The sequence below is a fragment of the Bufo gargarizans genome, chromosome 1 (genome assembly GCF_014858855.1).
Source record: "Bufo gargarizans isolate SCDJY-AF-19 chromosome 1, ASM1485885v1, whole genome shotgun sequence".
Taxonomy (NCBI): Eukaryota; Metazoa; Chordata; class Amphibia; order Anura; family Bufonidae; genus Bufo; species Bufo gargarizans.
The window spans coordinates 667,359,442-667,375,390 of NC_058080.1; positions in this window are offsets into that span (position 1 = coordinate 667,359,442).

A 15,949-nucleotide genomic window follows, 5' to 3' on the forward strand; every position below is an offset into this window, starting at 1 on the left:
AGGAAGGGCTGTGAACTGAAAATGGGACAATCTTCCCTGATAATAAATTGCGATCCTCAGAAAACGCTGGTGCCTGTGGTATATTGGGACGTGGTAGTAAGCGTCCTGAAGGTCGACGGTAGCCATAAAGCAGTCCTGCGGAAGGATCTGAGTGGTAGATTTTATGGTCTCCATTTTGAATCTTTTGTAAACGATGGATTTGTTTAAGGACTTCAAATTTATTATCAGGACGAAAGGAGCCATTTGTTTTTTTTATCAAAAATATAGGGGAATAGAAGCCTTTGCCGTGTTGTTCTTCCGGAACAGGGATGAGCACTCCTTTGAGGATTAAGGTAGTTATTTCTGACTCTAGGGATGCCTGTTTGTCGGGCTGTTGCCTTTGGTTGATACAAAAAAGACTTGGGGGTGGGGAAACAAACTCTAGCTTTAGGCCCTCCTTTACGGTACGAGTGACCCAAGGGGAGGCGTGAATTTCTTGCCAGGCGGAGGAGAATTGCTTTAGCCTGCCCCCTACCTGGGTTGGCGTGTCACTGGGTAGGGCGGGTAGAGGTTTCTGGCTTAGGAAGGTATCCTCTTCCTCTACCCCTAGACCAGAATATCGTCCAGGGCGGAGCCGAACAATCTATCCCCCTCACATGGGATGGAGCACAGGCGGTTTTTAGAACCTGCGTCCCCAGTCCATGAACGGAGCCATACCGCCCTACGGGTCGCATTGGCCAGAGCACTGCTCCTTGCAGAGAGTCTAACCAAGTCGGCCGAGGCGTCTGCTAAAAAATTGGATGCTCTTTTCAGGGAGGGAAGAGAGTTTAAGATCTCCTCTCTGGACGTACCCCCCGACAGATTGCTCTCAAGCTGGTCTAGCCAAACCGAGAGGGTTCTGGCCGTACAAGTAGACGCTATGCTGGGGCGCAACATTGCTGTATTTGTCTCCCAGGATTTCTTTAGTAGGTTTTCACATTTTTTGTCCATTGGGTCTTTCAGGAGACCCATATCCTCAAAGGGCAGCGAGGATTTTTTAGAAATACGGGCCACTGGCGCATCTATTCTGGGAGTTTTGTCCCACAAATCAGAGTCAGATTCCGAAAAGGGGTACTTGCGTTTAAAGGCGGCCGAGACAGTCCACCTTTTATCAGGATCCCTCCATTCCCTGGAAATAAGGGCTTTGAGGTTATTGTGGATGGGGAAGGATCTCTTCTTTTTCTCCCCCAAGCCCTGAAAGATTTGATCGTGAAGGGACTGAGTCTCTTTGACATCTTCTAATCCCAGCGTAGATTTAATATCCTTCAGTAGGGACTGTGTTTCCTCGGGAAAGCACATAGGCCTCCCTGCGGCCTCCTCAGAGGATAAGGAGACCTGATCATCCTGCAACTACCCTTCATCCAGATCCACCTGCTCTGATATTTCCAGATTTAGGGAACGGGAAGGCCCAGGGGAAGGTGCCAGTTGTCTAGAGTCAGCTGCAGCCTTAATCTCTTCTCTAATGAGGGTTCGCATGGACTCCACGAAGGAAGGGGATTCTTCAGCGATAACCCTTTCAATACATCTAGGGCAGAGGGACTTTTTTGGGTCCGACACCAGGCCCTTACGGCAACCACCACACTTCCGGCGCCCCGAATCCCCTTTGGCTTTAAGCTTCCTGGACTCACTGTCCTAAGGGAATAAAACAAACTTTGTATAGGCCAAAGAGGGACCCGGAGTAATGGTGGTGAGGGGTCAGTATAGTGAACTACGGACACCCAGCGTGTAGAGGGGGGGGGGGGGGGGGTCGGGATCCCATAACCTGTATAAACCTACTGCTAGGAAGGACATAAGGAAATAGGGATTACTCCCCCCTGGGAGGAGGCTTACCGGGCTGAGGGCCGAGACAGCGGGATCACCGGAGCGTTTGGACGACTCTCTGTCGCTGGAAGGCATCTCTGCAGATCACCGGCGCAGGAGGATATGATTGCTCTTTTTAAATCTCCCGCCGCGCGCAGGAGCGTCCCGCGAGAACCTCTTGCCCAAGGAGATCTCGCTCCGCTGACGTCACCACGCCAGATCCCGCGCGAGTTCCGACGGACTCGCAAGCCCGGGGATGCCTGAAGACAGGGCTTACTCCGCAGGATCGAGGAGGGGAGGCAATGCGTCCCCGGAGTCTCTCAATCCCTGCACCGACCCTCCTGAACAACAGGGAAGGGACCAGGCCGGTGCGGTATTCAATTTCCTGGATGACCCCAGGAGCGGCTTCCACGCACGTCCGAGGACAGGAAACAACGACTGGTAAGGTAAGGGGAGGAGGCTCCTTAAATCCTGTGCTTCCTCGTTGTTTCCTGTCCTGGAGGCGGGGACACCCTCCTCCTGTGAATGCCGTTGTGGAGGCGCCGGGGAAAAAGGAGGTAAAATTCATTTGGGTGGTAAGTTGCATGACCGAGCGATAAACGGTGAAAGTAGTGTAGTGCAGAAGTGTAAAAAGTGCTCTGGTCATGAAGGTGGTTTCAGCTAGCGGGGCTGAAGTGGCTAAGGCAGTCGGCTAGCCCTTTATTCTCTTCTACATACCTTCCGTCCTTTATTTTTAATTTAGTTATTCCTTGTTTTAATTTCCTTTTTTCATTTATATATCTGAAGAATGTCTTATCCCCTTTTTTCATAGACTGAGCTAGTTTTTCTTCTGCCTGAGCTTTAGAAGTTCTTATAACTTGCTTGGCCTCTTTCTGCCTAATCTTGTAGATTTCCTTATCTTCATTGCTCTGGGTTTTTTTATAATTACAAAATGCTAGCTTTTTATTTTTAATGATTTGGGCCACTTCTGCTGAGTACCACAGTGGTCTCTTCCTTTTTTTGCTTTTACTGACAAGTCTAATGCAATTTTCTGTTGCCTTCAATAATGCACCTTTTAAGTAGTCCCATTTCTCCTGGACTCCATGTAATCCGTTCCAGTCTGATAAGGACTCATTTATGACTAATTTCATTTTTGAAAAGTCTGTTTTTCTAAAATCTAAAACTTTTGTTTTTGTGTGGTGGGACTCTTTCACAGTTCTTATATTAAACCACACTGACTGGTGATCACTAGATCCCAAGGTTTCGCCTACAATGACATCATATACCGAATCCCCATTTGTGAATATCAAATCCAAAATGGCCTCCCTCCGGGTTGGCTCCTCAACCATTTGTTGTAGGGATAACCCCAGTAGGGAATTTAGAATATCTGTACTCCTGGTAGAACTTGCTATTTTGGTTTTCCAGTTTATATCTGGAAGATTGAAATCTCCCATAATGATAACTTCTCCTTTCATTGTCATTTTAGCTATTTCTTCAACTAGTAGATCATCTAGTTCTTTAACTTGATCAGGTGGTCTATATATCACACCTACACGAGTTACTGCATGATTAGCAAACTGCAAAGTAACCCAAACTGACTCTATGTTGGCCTCACCAACTTGTATTAGGTTAGATTTAATGCTATCTTTCACATACAGGGCCACTCCTCCTCCTTTCTTGCCTTCTCTGTCTCTTCTGTATAAAGAGTACCCTGGTATGGTTATGTCCCAGTCATTTCTTTCATTAAACCATGTATCCGTAACAGCCACTAAATCTACATTCTCAGATGCCATTATTGACCCAAGTTCATTGATTTTTTTACCTAAACTGCGAGCATTTGTAGAGAGGACTCAGAGCTTATTTCTTACCCTCTGTGCTTCTGACCTGTTCTGGCATTGTTTCGGGGGGCAATTGGACTCTTTTATTTTCACTCTTTTGCCCCCCCTTCCTAGTTTAAATACTCTTTCGCAAATTCTTGGAGTTGTTCACTAAGTACATTTGTTCCTTTGAGAGAAAGATGCAAACCATCTTTTTTGTACAGTTCCTTTCTATTCCAAGTAGAGCTATTATTACAATAATAGCAGTTCCTTATACAGAAAGAAAGGCATCTCTCATTATAATAAATGCTGACTAGAAACTTTCCTTATAAAGACAGAAGGTAATTGTATACATAGTCACCCTTCAATATGATGTCACCCAACCTCTTGTCCTTCATACAGATCACGCAGCTAATTCTGTTTAACCCTTCAATCCCCTCTTAAGTCATAAATATGACTTATCTTTTCTCTCTCATAGAGAGGTAAGTAGCATATGCTTGACCAGGGTCTGTGGGTTTTGGACACATTGCACAAAACATCTGTATGAGGGAAGGGATACATTGGATGCAACATCATATAACAATCAAGGAAGCAATAATAATTATAATACTGATCAATAATGTTCTTATCCAACTCAAATCCAGCAGCCAGCTCAATAACCAGTCCCACCAATAGGATGACTCAACATCTTTCCTGATATTATTAGCAATTTCATGTAACCCTTGAATATGGGACTGGATTGATCTGGAATGATCAGATAAATTAAAACACATTCCTTTAAAATCTTGACATCCTATATTATGCTTCAGTAACAGATAATCTACAGCAAATCTAGTTTCTAGCACTGCTCCTCTTATACCTTGTATATCTAAAAGCATGTCTGATAAGGCGATAGAGGTATGATTCAGGGATTTTGCTAAGTCACATGCAATAGAATTTATAGTACGAGTATTAAATATAGCCAGTCCAGGCATTCCTAATATAGAGGCGCCCAAACTTGTATATTCTGTACGGCTGAGAAGGGGTAAAGTAGAGTCACAATCTGCTGATAAAGTCTTGGTAACTGATCTGTAAGCTCTCCTGATAGGGGGTTGACTGGGAAGAGCCAAAGTCAGCCTGGGTAACGCACAGGGACCTCCAATAACATTAGCAGGAATGTAATTGTAGGTGCTGTTACCACAAGACAAAAAACCATCCTTTAGGGAGCATAATATTATAGATAAAACTAGGAGTCACAATGGTCTTATTACAACTCATGGAATTATTCAGGGAGCTAGCAAGCTTACTATTCTTTTTACAGGTGTCGTCAATATAATCATATACACTATTCCTAGGTAATTCACTTTTTATGTCTCTATTATCACAATATAAAGTCATATCCTGGGAAAAGGTAAAACAAGTTTCTGCTGCAGTCACATTAATTGTATTTGTGTTCGGATCGGCTATCAGAAAGGTGTCCCTAACCTATCTAACCCTATCTTCAACAAGCAGTAGAATTGTGCCGTAACTGCTGCTGTAGGGCAGCCTAAAGGGGGCCACCCCTATATGAAGTGACTGTAAGATGGCGTGGGTGGGTGGGTGAAATCAGCTGACCCGTCGTCAGCCTAGGCCTACAGGAGCCTATAAATAGCCTAGTACCCACCCAGCCTGGCCTCACAGGTGCAAGTAAGTAGCCGTGTAATCAGCCTCTCCTCTCACAAATACAGCAAAATACTAGTATTTCGCTTAACACTTGTGTTCGGATCGGCTATCAGAAAGGTGTCCCTAACCTATCTAACCCTATCTTCAACAAGCAGTAGAACTGTGCCGTAACTGCTGCTGTAGGGCAGCCTAAAGGGGCCAAAAAGCATGGACCTTATTTAGAGTAAATATATACATACCATTACGATGCCCGCTTTGAACGCCGAAAACTCTGCCCGATGAAGGTGCGGAATATACCGTACATATCAGCGACTTCTATACACCTTACCTCTTTGTCACGTGCCGTTGTTTTAGGAGGTAGCTAAAGTTGATGTTTTGAAAGAGCGGACGGTAGTCAGAAACGATTTACCCCTATGTTGACGATCATATGAACATATTGCAAGAAGGTCTGAACCCGGGAGCTGCGGACTGAAATAACAATGGTGAATGTGATGGAAGACTTAATGAAGGGGCCCTGCTCGGACACCAACTATTGCTGGTAGCAAATACTACACCTATACTTATCCCCCAGGCCACTGCTTAAATTATTTCTTATTATTAATAAAGGACCCAAAAACTTAGAGGATGGCATATGCCGCTTAACTCTGATAATGGATCGGGACGTAATCGCCTGAAGACGTGACAGGACTTATTAACCTGTAGACGTGACAGGATTTCGTAATCGCCTGAAGACGTGACAGGACTTATTAACCTGTAGACGTGACAGGATTTCGTAATCGCCTGTAGTCGTGACAGGATTTATTAACCGCCAGGCACGAGAGACCCTAATGGCGGGGCCAGGCGCCAGCGAGGGAAGAAACGTAAACCTGAAGGAAAGCAGCTATGTTCATTAGGAGAACGGTATCAGAGCGGTGCACTGACTGCCCCCGAGAAAATACTGAGTAACCATGATGTAGCAATGAAAAGAAAAATGCGGCCTTAAGTGGAAGCCGAAGTGATGTATGAACAGGTGGGTGAATGCAGCTCTGGATGTGAGTAGTGCCTGAAACATGGTATGGGCCCAGCTGTGAGCATGAAGAGCACTGTATAACGCAGCTGTGAATGCAATCTGAGCTAACAGGGTATCAATGTTATGCAACAGCAACGCATGAACGCAGCTCTAGTGGTGAACAGAGTATAAATTCTAAATGCAGACACATGGACATAGCTTTGAAGGTAACGCCCCCACATAATGCTGCAGGCTTTTTTTTTTTTTTCCGGGATGGTCACCACAGCACCACCAAAAAAGAAAACAAAAAACAAAACATAAACGTGTATGAACATGAACCTTGAAGCAACGACAATAAGGCAACATATAATGCACCTATACCCCAGCACAGAACCGCTGACACATGCGTGCCCATAACATACAGTTTATAGATAAACCACTCTTACCTATAGGAGCATCAGAACTCAAATGCGGGCGCCTCGACTGATCTGCATGGATCCCCACATGCAGACCCCTGGTATACATACCCCAACTCCTTGCATGTTTGGCATTAGCTACGGATGTGCCCCTGCATGTTAAAAACACACTTTTTTTTTTTTTAATAGAGGAAACCTGCGACCTTACCTACACCAGGCGCCTGCTAGGCCAACAACTATATGCAATGACCCCCAACAAGCCCCTAGACAGCCGAGCATTCCCTAGACCGTTAGCACCCCGCTCTGCTTTGAACCAGAGTACTGCGCATCGCATGCCGCCCTGTAGGCAACATGCCATCAAATGCAATACCACAGCATTTATTTTTTTTTCCTTACCATTGATATAAAACACAGCGTGCATGACTTGAACCAACTAACAACCCTCATTCAACCGTTTAGCGCCCGACTCTGCTACATCTCAGAGCGCTACATGTCGCGGACCGCAGCGTTGGTCCCGTGCAAACCACTCCGATCCTACCGTGAATACCAGCGCCCTGCTAAGACATTCTGCCATCGCCCAGCCGTAAGGAGCCTCCACACTATGCTGCTGTATCCTAGAGCTGACTCACAGGTAGTGAAATCAGCTGACCCGTCATCAGCCTAGGCCTACAGGAGCCTATAAATAGCCTAGTACCCACCCAGCCTGGCCTCACAGGTGCAAGTAAGTAGCCGTGTAATCAGCCTCTCCTCTCACAAATACAGCAAAATACTAGTATTTCGCTTAACACTTATTCTAATATTATCCCTGTTATTTCCTATTTTCTGACATTCCCCACAGAAGTCATACAAGGGAATAAAAGATTGTGTATTGTTAGCCTTCGACCAGACTTCAAGGAGGGATTCATCGGGTGTAGGCACAGCAATAATACATGTTTGTATAAGATCCCGTGGGCTCTGTAAGTCTTTAAGGCACAATGAACTAACATTTAGGGCATTTGCCATCCTGACTATACTATTCTGTTCAGAATAAAAGGGGACGGGAGCCAAGGGATCTTGCTCCAGAGCTCTTTTATATACTGGCTGATTATTTGGTGCACCATAGAAGAAACTCATCTCCTCTGGGTGATAAATACATGTAGTAATAAGCCAGACTAATAATTATCAGCAGACAACAATTCTCTCCTAGAATATTATCTCCCAGAATATTGTGGGGTCATCATCTTCAGCCTGTGGCAAGGCACTTTTCAGGGAAACTTCTTCTGAGCTCCCCTCTTTGTTCAGGGATTTCACACCTGCTTCACCCTCTTTATCTTTGTCCGTCACCGGAGAAGAAGCCTCAGGGACCCTTTTCACTCTGCTATTGTGAATCCAGATTGGAGCCTCTTCTGTGAGAATCGCTGTTCTGGTGACTGCTACCACTCGGGTGGGTGGTCCTAACAGGAACTCAGTCTGTTTTCGTCCTTTTGCCAGGCTCTGGACTATCACCACATATCCTGGTTGGTAAGGATGCGTAGGTTCCTGTGGAGAGAAAGGAGAGGCACGAGCAATATCTTGTTCAATTTGATCTAAAGTTTCTATAAGTTTCCTCACATACTCTGCTTGTACTACTTCTAGATCCCCTTTTTCTATCACAGGGGCCTTTGACCCCAAGGGGTGGGGAAGGGTCTTCCCATTAGGACCCCAAATGGTGAGTACCCAGTATCCTTGTTAGGCTGCATCCTAATTTCTGAGACATATAATACTCCGCTAAACATAAGATTGTACCTTTGATCTAAGACCTGGTATAAAAAAATCTCTCTGAATGAGGTCAGTGGTTGCCTGTGCTCCCCTATGGCTAAGACCATGATACTGTTGAATTAAAATCGGGGCGCTTGCAACTGGGATACATGGATTCCCCTCTTTGCAGAGAAGACCCGTATTAGGGTCTTGTACTGCACCTACCGACTGTCATGCCAGTTTGTAGCTACTGATAGCCAAATCCGGGAGGCTGAGCAATAGATCGTCAGCAAGGGTAATGTCTGGAACCAGTGAAGGCATTCGAACTGTCGCTGCCGTCGTAATAGCAGCCTCCTTTGCTGCCTGATCAGCTAGGGCATTCCCTATAGCTACGTGTGTTTGTAGTCCAATATGTGCCTTACAATTGATAAGAGCAACTTCGCTCGGTAAGTGGATGGTGGCCAGGAGATCATGTTCCAGAGTGGAATGTGAGCTTCGTCTCCCAGCTGCAGCTATGTAGCCTCTCCTCTGCCAGATTACCCCATGATCATAGACAACCCCAAAGGCATACTTGGAATCAGCGTATACAGCCACATCGTCCCCCTCAACATTAGGGCGGGAACAGGATCCATCCATAAACATATCAGGTGCTCCATCAATGGGTGTGGACTGTAAGTCAGGCCTAGGTGAGGTATGCTCATGTATAAGTTCAGTACATGCATGGGGAGGAGGCAAATCATCCTGCTCTCCCTTGTAGCCAAGCAGGGCATTCAGTATAGCCATTGGACCGAACGTGGGTGCTGAGTATGTGATATAAAGCTGAGAATTAGATATTCATATCCACTCAGTCTTCGTGCTGAAATATGTTGCGTATGTATGTTCCTCAACAGGGCCTGAACATCGTGTGGCATGCAGAGTAGTGGGATGACCTAGGGTGATAGGCGTGACCATCTCAGCAACCATAGCACAGGCTGCCAAACTCCTGAGACACGCAGGCATGCCCTGAACCTGTACGGGAACCACTTTTGAGAAAAAAGCAACAGGGTGGAATTTACCTCCATGATCCTGCGCCAGGACTCCTGCCATGGTTTTACAATTGTCCCTGGCAAATAAGTGAAACATCACGCCATAGTCGGGTAGGCCCAAACTAGGACTGGAAACCATTGCACATTTCAAATGACTAAAAGCTTGTAACATGTCATCAGACCATTTAATGGAGTCAGGCATCTCAGTATTAGTGGCTTGTCTCAGAATATTATTAGGAACAATCAGCAATCCATTGGCGGCAGTAACCAATCATACCAAGAAAGGTCAACATGTCTTTCTAGGTTCGTGGGCGGGGCAGACCCAGTATGGCAGTAATTCTGGCATGGCTGATTCTCCTTTCACCTTTACTGAGAACAAAGTCCAAATACTCAACTCTTTCCATACACCATTGTAATGTGTCACATAACCACAGTAGTAAACTAACACAGTCTGCCTGGCAGGCCTCCCGAGTAGAGCTACATATGAGGAGATCGTCCACATATTGTAGAAGGACAGAACCATGAGGGGCAGTCCAAGGGCGCAGTGTAATGTGGAGGACAATGGAGTAGACTATTGGGGAGCCTACATAACCCTGAGGCATTCTACACCAAGTATACTGGCAAAATTTAAATGTGGAAGCAAAAAGTGGCCGTGTCTCCTTGTCAACTGGGACAGAAAAAAATGCATTAATCAAATCAATAACAGAGAAAACCTCTGCATGGGCAGGAATAGCTGATAGCAGAGATGGTACGTCAGGAACCTCAGGGGCTATGGGTATAATAACAATCACATTAATATCAATTACGTCAATAGGTCCCTTTAACAAGATGACCCCTATAGTCATAAAAGTGAACTGTTCCTCAAGGTCACTGTCCTCATCATGAGGAGGTATATGTTCAGGTTTGGGAAAACATTTTTTTGTGATCTAAGGCGCATGGGAGAAATTACATCTCTAGTGTTAGAAATGTATGAATTGTAGTCTACATGTTCTCGTATTTCCAGGACAACAACTGGTCAATCCCAAACTGTCAGAAACTGCATTTTTAGCTCAGGAGCCCCCCCCCCCCCCCTTTACTGCTGTCACTCGAAGCCTTGTGTATGTAATGGACATGAGGAGAAGGGGGGCAGGGAGCTGCGGGCAGCGTCCAAACTATCTCCCAACAGATGCTTTGAAGAAGAAGTGTGCACTGTAAAAGGACTCTAGAGTGTCAGCTCTTCTCCTCCTATCTTCTTCCCTTTTGAGCCAATTTAATAATGTTTGGGCCTCAAAGTACTTTTTAATCTAAGTCACCTGTTAGAAGGGACGGATATCTGTGGGATATTTCCTAAATAGAGAGGATGGGGCTTCTGGAGTGAACTCCTTGTCAATTCTTTATCTAACTCATGTTCCTTTTTATATATATCCCTCCTGGTTCCCTGCCTACTGCTTGTGAACCTTTATTTGGTCCATCATACCATAATGGTGCTTAAGTAAGGCAATTTTCCCTACTTGACTGCATATACTGCATGTCCCATTGGAGGACTGGACCATAATATGGGTAAGCTTCAGTGTCACTCAAACATAACCCTTATCACCATATCCATATGGAAGACGTCATTAGTCTCTTCCTGAGGGAACAAATTTATACTACACATTCACTCTGTCCATACTGCCAGAGTATCAACCCAGGGAGTAACTAAACAACAATCAGTCCCACAGACCCGGGCTACAGAATCCTTACAAGTTTCACCTACATTCGGAGGGGGTGGAGAGACCTTTCCTTGCTGTGCACCCATGTCATATATCTGAATTAAGATGGAGGAAGAACAAAATTGACCCCAGGACTGGCCGTACAGAATCTATGCACAACGTCCTTCACAATTGTCAGGTAGTATAATCCCTTAAAATAGGTACTTGCGTTCACCAGTTGCTGGGTTAGAAGGTCATCCAGGACACACACAATAAAGTTAGTACATTTGTCACAGTATCAATCCCTGCTTACCTTCAGCATAAAAAAATTACTTAATGCTTTATAACATCAGAACATAACAGAAAGCATAAGAAAGAGACAGAAAAGAAGCAACAGACAGGGGGTGACAAAAGAAATCAAGGTGCAGACACTATATGAAGTCTTCCCAAAAGACTACCTCTGGTATATCCTTCCCTAAAAGATATAACTATAAAATACTTCCCTTAAAGTATCTGTGTGACCTGGCCAGGAGTCTATTTACAGTCTATCTTCCCCAAAGACAGACACCATTTCTTTTCATTCTATCTTCCCTAAAGACAGATTCTAATCATTCTATCTTCCCTAAAGACAGATTCTAATATTCTACCTTCCCTAAAGGTAGCTTCCCTATTTCTTTCAGAGTGTCTAAAGCGGATTCAAAATAGAAGTAACAGAAAATTTTACGGAAAGCATCGGAATGTCCCCAGTCTTTAGACAGGAATGTTCCAATACTTACCGAATTCCTGTGTTTTCTATCCCGAAGACGAGCTCCCAGCTGAAAGAATATTATCCTTCTCTCTATGCACCGTGATTCCTTTCTGTGTCCCCGAAGACAGACGTCTGGAGAACGTGTCAATGACAGATGCAGAATTATGTCAGAAACAGTTCTATTTATTGTTGTTGTACAGGGCCTTATATACTTTCAAACATACATACAAGAATAGCTTGAGCTCTTATTACAATAATAGCAGTTCCTTATACAGAAAGAAAGGCATCTCTCATTATAATAAATGCTGACTAGAAACTTTCCTTATAAAGACAGAAGGTAATTGTATACATAGTCACCCTTCAATATGATGTCACCCAACCTCTTGTCCTTCATACAGATCACACAGCTAATTCTGTTTAACCCTTCACCTAGCTCCCAATCCAAGTAAAATCCAGCCCTTAAATACTAAACAAAATAGCTCCAGCAACTATGCATTGCTGAAGCCAGCACCACTCTGGAACTTTACTTATCTGACCCAGTTGAGGAACCTGGGTGAGATATACCCCTCTTCTGGGATCCTTATTCACTTTAGAGTTCACATCACCACATACCCCCCCTTTGTTCAAACCTGTGGGGGTGAACACTTGCACCCACCGGATGCTCACAACAGGGCATCCGCCTTATCCTACAACCTTCTGGCTAACTTTTCCCCCTGGAATATGTGATTAGTATCACCTTTTTACCTTTATTCTGCCCTGCCCAGACCAGCTGAGTTTGGTTTGTTACCAATACTGGCTTTCTACTAGTAGAAAATATCTAAGGGACTTGAGTGCCCATCTAATAGCCCGACACATTTGTTTTACTCTCTGGTCTTGCTCTCTTTGTTTCTTTGGCTCTCGCCCATGCCCTTCCCTGAACCTCCACTTTGTCACCATTCCTTTTTTTTCTAGTTTTTTTCAGCATTTCTGCTTCTAGACTTTCTAGCTCTGCAACGACTATAAGTTCCACTTTCAAGTTCATCCTTTACTTCAGCAGTGGTTTCCTCAGCTTTGGCGGCAGTTTCAGAGTCTTTTGCTTCCTCAGTGACTTTTTCCACTTCGGGAGATTCTCCTTCAGCCATTTCTTTGACCTCTGCAACATCTGAGGATTTGTCCAACTCCAAGTCATCGGCCTTAGCTCTTTCAGCTGTTGTCTCTTTGTTGTCGCCACTCACTTTGTGAGCCTTCTCATCCTTCTCAGACAGGGTATTATATACTGACCCTCTTAACTTCTTCTTTTCCTTATTATCAAGGTTGGAGGTACAGGGAACACAGAGGGTCAGCCAGGACATTGCTCTCCCTTTGTGCAGGATTCATGAGAGCCATCCCACAGTAGGATACAGGATCTACATACTGGTCATCCATCTCCTCGTACTTCTTCCCCAGCAGGCTGCTGGCTATTTGGAAGGCCATGTAGGCGGAGGGAACGTCTTTCAGGACCAGATCCTGGCTACCCACTGCCATGAGTCTCTTGGCGTCTGCATCCACATCAGCCGCATAAACGGGTTCAGCGGAAATATATTCCATCTTCTCTGCCTCGGTCGGCACCGCAGCGCCACCATCTCCAGCCCCCTTCTTAACAAGCTTAGACTTCGTGGCATCTTTCAGAGGACTCTCCTCTTTAGGTTTCTCATTTTCCTTTGATTGAGCCAACCTGTCATCTCGAGAACTTCTTGCCTCTAACTCTTCAAGCTTAGTCCTCATTTCTTAGACCTGCTGCTCGAGAGCACGCTTAGACGTCTCCAACTCACAGACGTTCTTCCCTCCGTCATCCTTTCAGCTCACGAGATCCTCCATCTCTGCTCTAACTTGCTTGTTCAGCCTCGCCAATTCATCTCGAGCCTCAATCGCTTCTTCAAGGGCCCTAGCCAGGGAGAGGACCTTAGTCTCCTTTTCCCAAGCATCAGCCTCCGCTCGGTCACGTTCTTCGGCATATTGGGCCGAGATGTATTTCTCTTCAGCCAGGAGTCAGTCAAACTTATCCTGTTTCTTCTCAGATTTTTGCACGAGCTTGTTGGAAGCTTCCCGCTACTTGGCCTCCTGTTCCAGCTGCTCCTCGCTCTGCTCTGTTGCAGCAGACGTAGGAGTACGCCCATTCTCTTTTGGACACCCTATGGAGGTACCACCCAGGGTCCCTTTAAGCACTTTGTCTGTGTCTACTGTAGTCTTTGGTATCTTTCTGGAGTCTTTACTCTTCACCTGGACATTAAGCAGTAGACCCTTCAGTTCACTTGTCTCTTTCTGGGTTTCCTCCTTTGACCCTTCTTTAGCCTTCTTCATTGGCTCTGTAAAGATTGCTAGTCCCTTCTCTAATGCATCCAGGAACGGTATGGAGCGAGCGGAACCATCTTTAAGTTTGCAGATGTACTGACCTGCCGGGTCAACTGTCTGGATCTGGGCCTGAGGCACTAGACTGTCGTTACCCCCCTTAACTCTTGTCTTGTCAGTTATCACCATCCTCTGGTCGCTATTAGTAACCCCCATTATTTTGCAAGATTTTGACATGGTAGGCTCACTCTCTGAGTCCCTATCAGTCACAGCATATATGTCACGCACACCACTCATATCCTGACCGCTAGGGGCGTCGATGAGCTCCTTCCAATTTGGGGCATTTCCTTATTACCCATAGAACACTGGGGAGACTGCTTATCCCCACCTGATACGTGTGGAACACCCTTTAGTACTGCCACATTTTTTGCATTTTTACCAACAGGAGAAGATTATTTCCCAGTCACAGCCTGTAAAGATAATGGGTTATCCTGGGGATAGGTCATCAATAAATATAACTTGGACAACCCCTTTAATGTGACCTATACACTGTACCACTCAATTGCAAAACAAACTGAAATCTTTTAGGTAGAGGGAAGAAAACAAAATAAAATAAAATAATGTGGTTGCATAAGTGTGCACACCCTCTTATAACTGGGGATGTAGCTACTGTATGTTCAGAATTAAGCAATCACATTCAAAATCATGTTACATAGGTGTCAGCATACACCTGCCATCATTTAAAGTGCCTCTGATTAACCCCAAATAAAGTTCAGAAGCTCTAGTTGGTCTTTCCTGAAATTATTTTAGTCGCATCCCACAGCAAAAGTTATGGTCCACAGAGAGCTTCCAAAACATCAGAGGGATCTCATTGTTAAAGGGTATCAGGAGAAGGGTCTCCACGCTGCTATATTTAATGTCTGCATACCGGATGACTTTCGTGAATTCTATGCCACCAACTGACGCGATCATCACCTCTATGAGTGTGTTGACAATGTTGCCACACCCCAGATGATAAGGCCGTTGCTTCATTATGATCAGACCAAAAGCGATCGACTGGATGTTTTTTCATAGAAAAAACTTACATTTTTTTATTATTTTTTTTAAAAGTTGTATGGGTGGGTTTTTAATGCATAAAATAAAATAAAAAATCATAATAAAGTCTCTTAATATTTATTTATTAGAAATAATGCAGACAATTTAAAAAATACCCATCAATTCCAATACAAAGCAAGTACAAAGCTCAGAACTAAATTATTCCAGGATGTCGTAATGGTTCGTTTATTCGACAATGGTTAATCAATTCGACACACGTCCCCGGATAGGGGGCGTAACAGGGATTAAACTGATAGGAATAGTACTAGTTAAGACACCACTCATATAGGGTGTCACAGCACATTGCTCCGTGCATGCGCAGTGCCCCAACTTGGGAGTAAGAGGACCGACCAAGCTGCTTTTTCCATCTCCCGGTTCCTAAAATCAATTCAGTTTGGTGTATCAGAGTTTGGTCTGTCACTGCGAAGGCAGTCGAAGGTACCCGGCCTAAATTTTTTTTCACAAAAGGCAATCCCACCCTGATATGGGACGTAACAGGGATTAAACTGATGAGAATAGTACTACAGAAAATAGCACTCATATCGGGTGTGACAGTAAATTTCACTGCGCAGACGCAGTGACCGTGGCGCGGATTCAAACAAAGGGGAGGGAGCCAGCGTTTTTTTAACCATCTTCCCGTTCGAAAAATCAATTTAATAAATGGACCCCAGATTGGGGATGTCACGTAACAGGGATTAAACTGATGAGAATAGTACTACAGAAAATACC